The sequence below is a fragment of the Hyla sarda genome, chromosome 3, assembly GCF_029499605.1.
Source record: "Hyla sarda isolate aHylSar1 chromosome 3, aHylSar1.hap1, whole genome shotgun sequence".
In the NCBI taxonomy this organism is placed as follows: Eukaryota; Metazoa; Chordata; class Amphibia; order Anura; family Hylidae; genus Hyla; species Hyla sarda.
The window spans coordinates 50,464,221-50,477,462 of NC_079191.1; the positions used below are offsets into that span (position 1 = coordinate 50,464,221).

General features: G+C 44.5%; 1 long non-coding RNA gene across 1 annotated transcript in view; it reads left to right on the top strand.

Moving 5' to 3' along the window:
- LOC130361338 (uncharacterized) overlaps positions 1-12,755 on the top strand; it is a 28,921-nt gene extending 16,166 nt beyond the window's left edge. The window contains exons 4-5 of the long non-coding RNA XR_008890967.1: positions 11,715-11,891; positions 12,116-12,755. This is a non-coding gene — a long non-coding RNA (uncharacterized LOC130361338). The remainder of the gene's footprint in view (positions 1-11,714; positions 11,892-12,115) is intronic.
- Positions 12,756-13,242: the final 487 nt, after the last annotated feature.

The following is a 13,242-nucleotide window of genomic DNA, read 5'->3' on the forward strand; positions in this document are numbered from 1 at the left end:
TAAAATTGACGTGTTTTTACTTTTGGAAGACACCAGAGGGCTTCAAAGTTCAGCAGCAATTTTCCAAATTTTCACAACATTTTCTAACTTTTCAAAACTTTTTCAGGGACCAGTTCAGTTTTGAAGTGGATTTGAAGGGTCTTCATATTAGAAATACCCCATAAATGACCCCATTATAAAAACTACACCCCCCATAGTATTCAAAATGACATTCAGTAAGTGTGTTCACCCTTTAGGTGTTTCACAGGAATAGCAGCAAAGTGAAGGAGAAAATTCTAAATCTTAATTTTTTACACTCGCATGTTCTTGTAGACCCAATTTTTGAATTTTTGCAAGGGGTAACAGGAGAAAATTTTTACTTGTATTTGTAGCCCAATTTCTCTCGAGTGAGCACATACCTCATATGTCTATTTAAAGTGTTCGGCGGACGCAGTAGAGGGCTCAGAAGCGAAGGAGCGACAAGGGGATTTTGGAGAGAACATTTTTCTGAAATGGTTTTTGGGCGGCATGTCACCTTTAGGAAGACCCTAGGGCGCCAAAACAGCAAAAAAAAAAAAAAACACATGGCATACCATTTTGGAAACTAGACCCCTTGAGGAACGTAACAAGGAATTAAGTGAGCCTTAATACCCCACAGGTGTTTCATGACTTTTGCAAATGTAGAGAATTTTTTTTTTCACCTAAAATGCTTGTTTTCCCAAAAATGTTACATTTTTAAAAAGGGTAATAGCAGAAAATACCCCCCAAAATTTGAAGCCCAATTTCTCCCTATTCAGAAAACACCCCATATGGGGGTGAAAAGTGCTCTGCTGGCGCACTACAGGTCTCAGAAGAGAAGGAGTCACACTTGGCTTTTTTTAAGCTAATTTTGCTCTGGGGGCATGCCGCATTTAGGAAGCCCCTATGGTGCTAGGACAGCAAAAAAAAAACACATGGCATTATATTTTGGAAACTAGACCCTTTGGGGAACGTAACAAGGGGTAAAGTGAACCTTAATACCCCATAGGGGTTTCACGACTTTGGCATATGTAAAAAAAAAATGATGCATTTTACCTAAAATGCTTGGTTTCCCAAAAATTTTACATTTTTACAAAGGGTTAAAGCAGAAAAAAAAAATTTGAAGCCCAATTTCTCCCGATTTAGAAAACACCCCATATGGGGGTCAAAAGTGCTCTGCTGGCGCACCACAGGTCTCAGAAGAGGAGTAGTCACATTTGGCTTTTTGGAAGCAAATATTGCTCTGGGGGCATGTCGCATTTAGGAAGCCCCTATGGTGCCAGGACAGCAAAAAAAAAAAAACCCACATGACATACCATTTTGGAAACTAGACCCCTTGTGGAATGTAACAAGGGGTAAAGTGAACCTTAACACCCCACAGGGGTTTCATGACTTTTGCATATGTAAAAAAAAAAAAAAATTTACCTAAAATGCTTGGTTTCCCAAAAATTTTACATTTTTACAAAGGGTTAAAGCAGAAATTACCCCCCAAAATTTGAATCCCAATTTCTCCCGATTCAGAAAACATCCCATATGGGGGTGAAAAGTGCTCTGCTGGCGCACTACAGGTCTCAGAAGAGAAGGAGTCACATTTTGGCTGTTTGGAATCAAATTTTGCTCTTGGGGCATGCCACATTTAGGAAGCCCCTATGGTGCCAGGACAGCAAATAAAAACCCACATGGCATTACATTTTGGAATCTAGACCCCTCCAGGAACGTAACAGTGTTACAGTGAGTACTTACACCTCACAGGTTTTTTGAACAGTGGGACGTAAAAGTGAAAAATTTTATTTTTTTTGCACTATATTGATAGTGTTACCCCAAATGTTTCATTTTCACATTGGGTAATAGCGCAAAAGGCCCCCAAAATTTGTAGAACAATTTTGTCTGAGAAAAAAAAATACCCCATATGTGGATGTAAATTGCTATGTGGACGCACTGCAATGCTCAGAATGGAAGGAGATTTTGTTGAAATTGAAGTCGGGGTTCATGTGCATTTATAAAGCCCCCAACAGCAAAAAAAAAAAAACAACACATGTGACACCATTTTAGAAACTACACCCCTCAATGAACGTAACAAGGGGTACAGTGGGAAATAACACCTCACAGGTTTTTTGAAAAGTGGGCCATAAATTGAAAATTTAGATTTTTTTACACTAAAATGCTGGGGTTACCCAATTTTTAACATTTTCACATGGGGTTATATGAGGAATTGGGTTACAAATTTTAGAGGGCTTTTTCCCCTGACTATGAAAATACATCCACATATGGGGTAACATGCTGGACGGGAGCACAACAAGGCTCAGAAGTCATAGAGGTCAGTTTGTATTTGTGGCCTATGGCATAGCAGTAGCTGACGGTTACATACATTCTGAGGAAAATACAAAAATGAAACACCCACATGTGACACCATTACAGAAAGTACCCACCCTGAGGAATGGGTATAGGGGTAAATAGGATATTTTGAACACACAGGTGTTTCCTAAATGTATTTTCCAGGAATGGATAAAGGGTAGCTTTTTGAAAATTGCAATTTTCAACCTATGCTCTGCTTCATTTTTCTGGGAACAACTAACATGTGAAATACGACAGAGCTCAGCGAGAACTCTTCGCATTTGCGGTGGATGTTTGTTATGGACCTAACAGTTACATACATTCAGAGGAAAATACAAGAAAGGAACACCCACATGTGAGATTATTACAAACAGTACACCCCCTAGGGAAGGTGTATAGGGTGAAGTGGAGATTTGGAACAGACGGGTGTTCCCTTCATTTATTTTCCAGGAATGGATGAAGTGTACTATGGGGGGGGGAAGAAAATTGCAATGTTAGTACTGATATGCCAATTATTTTCCCAGAATGATGACCCAGAGTACAGCCAAAAGTAAAAATGATGCCTGCCCCAAACCCCATACTCTGAATCATCATTCTGGGAAGGGGATGTGTGGGGCCGACCCTATTCTGTTACCTCAAATGCGCAACCCGCTCAGGTGGAGAGAGAGAGCGCTGCGCCTTTGAGGCAACCGCAAACCTCCAATGCTGTTAACTCTGTGTCCCATGACCCATTTTTTAGGGGGAAGAAAAAAAAAGATATTGGGGTATTGGTAAAAAGGTTTTGGTTTTTTTTTTGGGGGGGGGGGCGGGGGGGTTTGGTTTAAAATTTGGAAGTCAATGTACCCTGGACTGGTACATTGGAGCCGAATTCTGGGGAATGAAAATTAGGGCAAAGGATGTAAAATTTAGTACTCCATGGAAGTGTTATACTCCCTGAAGCAGCCTATGCAGAGGCCCGGATGATCGGGGCAAGTGTCACATTGGTACGTGGTGTCCTTCTGTCTCCCCTTTCTGTGACACACTCTGCATTTCTTCTGGGTTCGTCCCGTCCTTCCAGTGTTGGGGATCACACCTGGAAAGTGTTGGCTGGGGACGATCCGGGGACCTGAAGTTCCAGAGGTGCTCTGACCCGCTCTTTGGCGGTCACCATAGATGAGGGCCTTTAGAACTACCTATTGAAACTCCAGGAATGTCCCTGTGTTGCCAGCGTTCTTGTACAGTATAAAAAAGTTGTACATGGCAACCTGTACCATGTAGACCGCAAACTTTTTATACCATACGCGTGTTTTCCGCATGGCATTATATAGTTTCAGGACTTGATCAGAAAGATCAACTCCCCCCATATACCGATTGTAGTCCAGAATACAATCGGGCTTGAGGACCGGTCCCGCGGTACCTCACACAGGGACAGGGGTGCTGCAGTTCCCATGAATTGTGGTGAGCATAAGGACATCCCTCTTGTCCTTATACCGGACCAACAACAGGTTCTCATGGGAAAAGGCACGGGACTCACCCCGGGGGATAGGAGCATGTAGGGGATGGGGCGGAAGGCCTCTTTGATTCTTCCGGACTGTCCCACAAGCGACCGTGGATCTGGCGGCGAGGGATGTGAAGAGAGGGATACTAGTATAAAAGTTATCCACGTAAAGGTGGTAACCTTTATCTATCAATGGGTGCAAAAGGCCCCAAACCATTTTCCTGCTAACACCCAGAGTGGGGGGACATTCTGGGGGTTCAAAACGGGAATCTCGTCCCTCATACACTATAAACTTTCAAGTGTACCCGGAGGTACTCTCACAAAGTTTATACATCTTCACGCCATACCGCGCTCGCTTGGTAGGGATGTATTGCCGTAAGCTGAGTCTCCCCTTAAAGCTGATGAGAGACTCATTAATAGAGACCTCCTGCCCCGGGACATAGGCCTCCCAAAATCTGGCCCCAAAGTGATTGATGACCGGCCTGATTTTATACAGGCAGTCATACGAAGGATCAGTTCGGGGGGGACATGCCACATTATCAGCATAATGCAAACATCTCCGAAAGGCCTCGAACCGGGAACGTGCCATTGCCATACTGTAGAGGGGTGCCTGGTAAAAGATGTCCCCACTCCAATATTGCCTGACACTGGGTTTTTTAACTATACCCATATGCAGCACGAGGCCCCAAAAGGTCCTCATTTCGGCTGCATCGACTGGAGTCCAGCCGCCGGGTCTAGCTAAAAGTGAGCCCGGGTTAGCAGCGACGAACTGTTGGGCATACAGATTCGTCTGTGTAACCATAAAATTAACAAAGTCGTCACTGAAAAAATGACCGAAAAAGTCCTTTTCAGTGAACCCGGCGATGTTAATTTTGATTCCTGAGTCGCCAACAAACTCAGAAATCACGGGCTCGTGGTCCGTTGGCTGAGTCCAGACAAGTTCTCCGGTACGATGTACCAGTGATCTTGGCTGGGGGGCACCAGGGGGATTCATACTAGCATGGTGCACAGGGTCTGTTATGATTCGGCAGGCTGGAGGTGGATCCTCTGTGTCAGAGAGGGATTGGCGTGGACCGTACCGGTGGACCGGTTCTAAGTTGCTACTGGTATTCACCAGAGCCCGCCGCAAAGTGGGATAGTCTTGCAGCGGCGGTAGCAACCAGGTCGTATCCACCGGTAATGGCTCAACCTCTCTGACTGCTGAGACAGGCGCGGTACAGAAGGACAAGGCAAGAGCAAGGTCCGACGTAGCAGAAGGTCAGGGCAGGCAGCAAGGGTCGTAGTCAGGGGCAACAGCAGAAGGTCTAGAACACAGACTTGGAACATACACAAAACGCTTTCTCTGGCACAAGGCAACAAGATCCGGCAATACTGGGAAGGGGAAGTGAGGTTATATAGGCGTGGAGCAGGTGGGAGCTAATTACAGATTGATTGGGCCAGGCACCAATCATTGGTGCACTGGCCCTTTAAATATTAGAGAGCTGGTGCGCGCGCGCCCTACAGAGCGGAGCCGCGCGTGCCAGAACGTGACAGCCGGGGACCGGGACAGGCAAGTAGCTTGGGATGCGATTCGAGAGCGGGCGCGTCCCGCTATGCGAATCGCATCCCCGTCGGCAGTGTCAGTGCAGCGCTCCCGGTCAGCGGGTCTGACCGGGGCGCTGCAGAGAGGAGAACGCCACGAGCACTCCGGGGAGGAGCAAGGACCCGGAGCGCTCGGCGTAACAGGGTCAAGGACAGAGGAGGTTTGCGGCGCCGCACAGCGGCTTCTGTGCCGCCTTGGTGGCTCATCATCAGAACTAGATGATGAGGAGGACCATGAAATAAGGAAGGTGGGGTCTTCATCGTCCTCTGAGCCGTTCTCGGTGTCGGAGGCAATTATGGCATATGCTCCTCTGCCGAAAACGCTCTGCGGGCCATTTCTCTACTCTAATGGGGATACGGGTGTGTGTGTGTGGGGGGGGGGATTTTATTTGTGTATGTGCTGTGTGTGGTGTGGTGCGAGACTACCTCCCTAACCCGCCCTAACCTAACCTAACTAAACTAACCCGCCCTAACAGAAAAAAATATAAAATAAAAAGGGGACTTTTTTTTTTTTTTAAAAAGGGGACTTCTAGCGCCAAAAAAGCCCTGCGCCAAAAAAAAGCGTTTATCTAATCAGTGGTGTGCGCACTGATTAAAGCTTGTGGCGGCAGGGGGCGCAGAAGTCAGTGGGGGGTCCGGCCACTCAGCCCAGAACAGTGGCTGGTGGCTTGTACACAGACCCCAACACAAAAAAAAAACGAAAAATAAAATAAAAAAACGCTTTACCCCGAAAAAATGCACCCACCTGAACCCCAGAAAAACGCTGATCAGTGATAAATCACTGACAGCGGTGGGACAGGCTGCACACACAGGTACAGTCCGTCCACACAGTACACGCCTGCTACTGGTGGCACGGACCACCTATGGGTGCAAAAAAAAAAAACGTGTTAACCGAAAAAAGTGCCTTTACCACAAAAAAAACGCTGATCAGTGATAAATCACTGACAGCGGTGAGGCACGCCGCAAAAAAAAAAAATGCTGGCGACAGACCGCAGCGACCCAGAAGGGCCGAGGTCATGCAGCTAAAGGTGCTACGGACCCCCGGACACCCACTGATGTACGCCATTGACCGCACGGTTTAATTAATGATATATTTTTATAGTTCGGACATTTACGCACGCGGCGATACCACATATGCTTATATTTATTTTTATTTACATGGTGTTTTTTTTATGGGAAAAGGGGGGTAATTTGAACTTTTATTAAGGAAAGGGTTAAATCACATTTATTAACTTTTTTTTACACTTTTTTTTGCAGGGTTATAGCTCCCATAGGGACCTATAACACTGCACACACTGATCTTATACCCTGTTCACTGCAAAGCCATAGCTTTGCAGTGATCAGCGTTATCGGCGGTCGATTGCTCAAGCCTGCATCTCAGGCTTGGAGCAATCAATTGCCGAAGGGACACGCCGGAGGCAGGTAAGAGGACCTCCGCTCGTGTCCCAGCTGATCGGGACACCACATTTTCACTGCGGTGGTCCCGATCAGCCCCACTGAGCAGCCGGACAGCTTTCACTTTCGTTTTAGATGCGGCGTTCAACTTTGAACGCCGCGTCTAAAGGGTTGACAGCGCGCGGCACCGCGATTGCTGCCGCGCGCTATTAGCCCCGGTTAGAACCCGATAGGACACCGCGTGACCCCGCGTTATATCGCGGGAGCCGACCAAGGATGTAAATATACGTCCTTGGTTGTTAAGGGGTTAAGGACACAGGATGCAGGGTGTATGCATACACCCTGCATCCTGAAGAGGTTAAGCAAAATTGGTCCCAGTACAGATCCCTAAGGTCCCCACTGGTAACAAGACCTTGCTCTGAATATTCTCCATTGACTACAACCCTCTGTTGTCTGTTCCTCAGCCGCTGCCTAATCCATTCTACAATATTGGAGTCCAAGCTCAAAGATTGCAGTTTATTGATAAGTCTTCTATGTAGGACAGTGTCAAAAGCCTTACTAAAATCTAGATAAGCGATGTCTAATAAAGTGTGGGAAAAAGTAAAAATAAAGTTTTTGAAAATATAAAAACTCTCCCCATTATAAAAATACAAATAGCTTTTCAGTAAAAAAATAAATGAATAAAAAGTTCACATAGTTAACCAAAAAATTAAATTCCCATAAGAGGGTTGTAGCAGAAATCCCTACAGATGGGTGTAACAGAAAAATAAAAACAGCATCGGAATCAGGGCACCAGGGCTGCAAAGTTACAACATGTACAACTTATATGAATGTTTTCTTTTAATTGACTAAAGGTCTTCTGTACATGAAGATTCTATATAAAGCAGCTATCAATGGTTGACCTATGCGTACTGTGAATTATCAGGTATTTAAAGTTACAGCATGTGCGCACTGACACATGAAAAGTCATCCTTTTCCCAATTCCGGCACAGTATATCTGTACAGAAGTGGCCCTTCTGTACACTGTTGGTCCTATCAGGTGGACTCAGACTTCTCAGAACTCTCATTGACCCTATAGAGTTAATGTATTGCATTATGTGTTAATGTATCTTTAAATCCTGTTGTTAAGCCCTATGTAACCAATAAAGGTGTAAATGACCAGTTGACTCGTTGGTGACCAATGGGACCCCTCCAAATTGCTCCCTTATATAGCAGGGAGGAGCTAGTCTAGTCTAGTCTTAGCTGAGGTACAGTCAAGTGAAGACTTGAGAGTTGTCTGGTGTTCTGAGGAAGACCAAGCCCACGCAGCCACGCAGCCACCGTCAGTAACCCCTGCAGGTGAAAGTCAAAGCCTGGTAAGCACAAATACAGGGGAGAAGTCTAGTCAGCATAGTCCAGTCTATCAAGTCTAAAGTCAGTGTGGGTTGCATAGTTGAGTCCAAGTCCACTACAAGTCCCAGCAAGCCAACAAGCCTCCTGAAGTTCACTGGTCATCTCCTTGGGCTTAAACTGAGCTGTAAAGACTTTAACACCTGCCTGCCTCAGTAAAGCTGCCATTGTTCCATAACCTTGAATCGGAGTGATTATTTGCCCCGTGCCTGGCCCAGGAACCAGCGGCCATACCCCAGGTGGTGTAGAGGATAACCACGCCCTGACATCACAAACTCTAAGGGTTAATACCATCTGTCCTAAAGGGTAACAACATCTGCCCTTACAACACCCTCTACCACATTTGTGCTCTCTATCACATGATTCTGTAATACTGTATACAATGCCGGCGAGTCATAAGGATTCTGACAATCGGGCAGCCAGTTGGGGTAAAGTCACATGATGCACTTTGACAAATGCAGCAGAGATATTAATAGATTGCCCTTGACCTGTGTCACGGTGACAATACACAGGGGCTTTCTGCTGTCATTCTGCTGCACTAGACCAGCCATGTGCGAAAAGAGAATTACAAGGTGCGAAACTGAAAGGCAATGCATTGTATATACTCATGGAGAACACTAATCCGATTAACAACACAACTCATATGGTTGGATAGACACTAACCTGAAATTCTCAAATCCACAATGAAAGAAACAGCAAGAATTATGTCTAATTTATAATGGTTAAGATATAATATTAACAACTTTACTGGGTCAGTGTACCTTAATGGCTACCATCTCCTTGAAACACAGTTTTCTATCGCTCCCATACATCTGAAAGAAAAATAAAGTGAGTGTACAAGTCCTGTAGCGAGAGAGTATTACTAAAGTGCATGCAATGATTAACCCCTTAAGGACCACAGGTTTTCAATTTTGTACCTACAGACCCATATGTGGGCTTGTTTTTTTGCGCCACCAATTTTACTCTGTAATTACATCAATCATTTCATTACAAAATTTACGGCGAAACCATAGAAAAAATATTTGTAGGGTAAAATTGTAAAAAAATGCTATTTTGTAAACTTTGGGGGCTTCCGATTCTATGCAGTGCACTTTTCTGTAAAAATGACACCATATCTTTATTATATAGATCCATACGGTTACAAGGATACCCAATAATATAGGTTTTATTTTATTTTCTTCTGACCCCTTTAACTTTTTTATTTTTCTGTATATGAGGTGATATGAGAGCCAATTTTTTTTTGCGCCGTAAAGTTTTTATTGGTACCATTTTTGTTTTGATGGGACTTTTCGATCGCTCTTTATACATTTATACATAATCATGCTATCACAGCCATTGCTCACCATCTGGACACATACAGTGTATATGGTGCAGATTTGAAAGGTTACATACTGCAAGTGTTATATTTTTTTTGTTACAGAATACATTTTTTTCTTTTGATAATGAATATTATTTGCAGACAACTGGTTGCCCCATGGGGTCTAAATTTTCCCCGTTGTTAGCAAACTTGTATATGGCATACTGGGAGGAGGTCGTCTTGTGTTCGCCAGCCAATCCATTTTTCCAACTGATTGGCTGGTATGGGCGTTACACAGACGACCTCCTCCTGGTGTGGAAAGGTACCCAAATTCAGGCACAGGAATTTGTTTTGTTTTTGAATAATATAGATTTTTCTTTATCTTTTACCATGACTTTAAGTAATAGCATCATTGATTTTTTGGGATGTTACTTTAATCGGATGTGTTGACAGTGAAAATGTGATTACTAAAATCTATCGAAAACCCTGTGCGGGGAATAGTTTGCTCCATGCTGAAAGTTGCCACCCGAACCATGTGGTTCAGAATTTACCTATTGGTGAGTTTGTTTGTGCCAGAAGAGCATGCTCCGATGAGGCCGTTTATCATAACACATGTAGAGAAATTGGAAACAGATTATATAAGAGGGGCTACAACTCCCATTTGGTGGCAAGAGCAGAGGGGATCGTTAATTCCAAACCTAAGGGATACTATCTCCAACATAAACAAAACAGGGACAATAATAAACGATACATACCCACATTCTCCACACCATATTCAAAACTGTTTAATAACATTCGTAGCATAATTCATAAACATTTACCAGATTTTAGATGGGGCATTAGAATTATTCCCCGTAGAGCACGATTTTATTCCCCGTAGAGCACGATCTTTACAGAACCAATTGTCACCAAGTGAATTTCACAGTGAAAGTAATAAAGACACTTGGTTGACAAGTAGAAGTAATTATAAATGTGGTCGCCCAAGATGTGGGACATGTAAATATATGAAGAACTATAAACAGGACAACAGTATAACATCAAGACATTTATCAATTGCCAGTCTTCTCATATATATACACTATTGTTTGTGAGGACTGCAACTTACAATACATAGGCTGCACAACTAGGAAATGAAAACCGAGTATACAGGAACACATGCACATACCTGACATTAACAGAGGCACCACAAGATCATTGTCAGGATTTAGGAAACATGTCATAGAACCACACTCCGGCTCTATTGCAAGATGCAGTGTGTCCAGCATAGAAAGGGTACGCCCTCCCCATAGAGGAGGTGATTGGATCAAACAAGTGTTCAGACCTGGCCTAAATTATAGAAATGATCTATCTTATATATATTAGTCAGCTCCTAGTGCCCTTGAGCCTAAAAATGTTACCCGATATTGTGGTTCATTCTCTGTGTATTATATATCCTCAATATTATTTACTATCAGCAATGGTATACCTGTATATCTCCTATGCCAGATCCATTAAAGGGGTACTCCGGCCCTGGCATCTTATTCCCTATCCAAAGGAGATAAGATGTTAGATCGCCGCGGTCCCGCTGCTGGGGACCCCGGGGATCGCCGCTGCGGCACCCCGCCATCATTACTGCACAGACCGAGTTCGCTCTGTGCGTAATGACGAGCGATACAGGGGCCGGAGCAGCGTGACATCATGGCTCCGCCCCTCATGACATCACGGCCCGTCCCCTTAATGCAAGTCTATGGCAGGGGGCGTGACGACCGCCACGCCCCCTCCCATAGACTTGTATTGACGGGGGCGAGCCGTGATGTCACGAGGGGCGGAGCCATGACGTAACGATGCTCCGGCCCCTGTATTGCCCGTCATTACATGCAGAGCGATCTCGCTCTGCACAGTAATGATAGCGGGGTGCTGCAGCAGCGATCCCCGGGGTCCCCAGCAGCAGGACCCCGGCGATCTGACATCTTATCCCCTTTCCTTTGGATAGGGGATAAGATGTCTAGGGGCGGAGTACCCCTTTAAGTTAGGTTGGATCTCCGCCCAAGGTGTATCTCCGCCCAAGGTGTGACGTTTAAGGGGCGTCTATTTTCTGACAGTTGGTCACGTGCTTGATGCTATCACATATAAATCTGATGTTGTATCCCAGTAATGTGCCATGAGTAAGACTTGTTAACAAGTCAAAACGGGTTGGCATTTCATTTTGCGCTTTTACTTTTTGTTTGTTTTTGCTATACTCCTAACCTGCATGTTTTTTTTTAGAATTTTTCATTAAAGTTTGGATTTTATGCTGCACTGGGAGCCGGATATCTGCCCTTTTTCCTTGGACTGTCTATCAGACTGCAGTATGAAAACAAAAAGAAGGGGAATACAGAGCAGCCTGCAGTGATTGGATGAAGAGACCCAGCACAGCAGAGTCAGGGAGGAAGTGAATGTATGGTGAGTGAGGGAGGCTCATTGCTTGTCTTGGGCACACCCCTTCCTGAGCAGTGGATGTCAGGCAGAATAGAGGGATTTGTGAGCCAAATACCGAAGCTAGAAACATATAAAACACATGTAAAGAATCTGCATAACATAGCAAAGAACATATAGAAGCATTATTTTTTTCTGTGATGTGACAGGTACGCTTTAACTGATGGTTGCCCTCTGGCAATTCTTCCCAGGTTGTGAAAAAGGAAAATGATTGTCAGTACCAATGTGTTCTTCTTAGGGTAGAAGCATGCCATAGGAACTTCATGGCATCACATACACATTCTAAAAAAGCATGGAACTCCAACTCAAGGATGTCATTTTACGTAGACTGCTTCTCCAAGCATCATGCAGGCAAATTATTAACTCTCAACTTGTTTTTCTGAACATCCTCATTGTGTATTTGTATCTTACAATCTACTAAAATGTCCATCAATGCTCACAAAACTGCATCTAAACATGACAAACAGGAGTAAATTGTTGTGATTGTGTAAGATGACACATTGGCTGGTGCTTGCTTGACAACAAGGAACCTCATTGGTCACAAAAACGTACTCGTTTTACCAGACACAACCTCACTTATATCAGTGGGCACACATCAGTGGATTCACATCAGTGGATTCACATCAGTGGGTACACATCAGTGGGTTCACATCAGTGGGTTTACATTAGTGGGTACACATCAGTGGGTTCACATCAGTGGGTTCACATCAGTGGGTTTACATCAGTGGGTACACATTAGTGGGTTCACATCTGTGGGTACACATTAGTGGATACACATCAGTGGATTCACATCCGTGGGTACACATTAGTGGGTACACATCAGTGGGTACACATCAGTGGGTTCACATCAGTGGGTTCACATCAGTGTGTTTACATTAGTGGGTACACATCAGTGGGTTCACATCAGTGGGTTCACATCAGTGGGTTCACATCAGTGGGTTCACATCAGTGGGTACACATTAGTGGGTTCACATCTGTGGGTACACATTAGTGAATACACATCAGTGGGTACACATCAGTGGGTTCACATCAGTGGGTTCACATCCGTGGGTACACATCAGTGGGTTCACATCAGATCTGAAATTAGAAGAAAAAAGAAACAAAAAATAATTTAGGAAATTTTTGGTGCTGTCCGCTGGGGAGAGCGCTCACAATGCAATGTCTTCCCAAACAGAGAGCCTACAATTGTTGCAAAAGTACAACTCCCAGCATGTCCAGACAGCCTATGGATGTCTTGGCATGCTCGGAGTGGTAGTTTAGCAATAGCTGGAGTCTCCCTCTCTGGGAGGACACTGCCAGAAGGGTCTGTTCACATTAT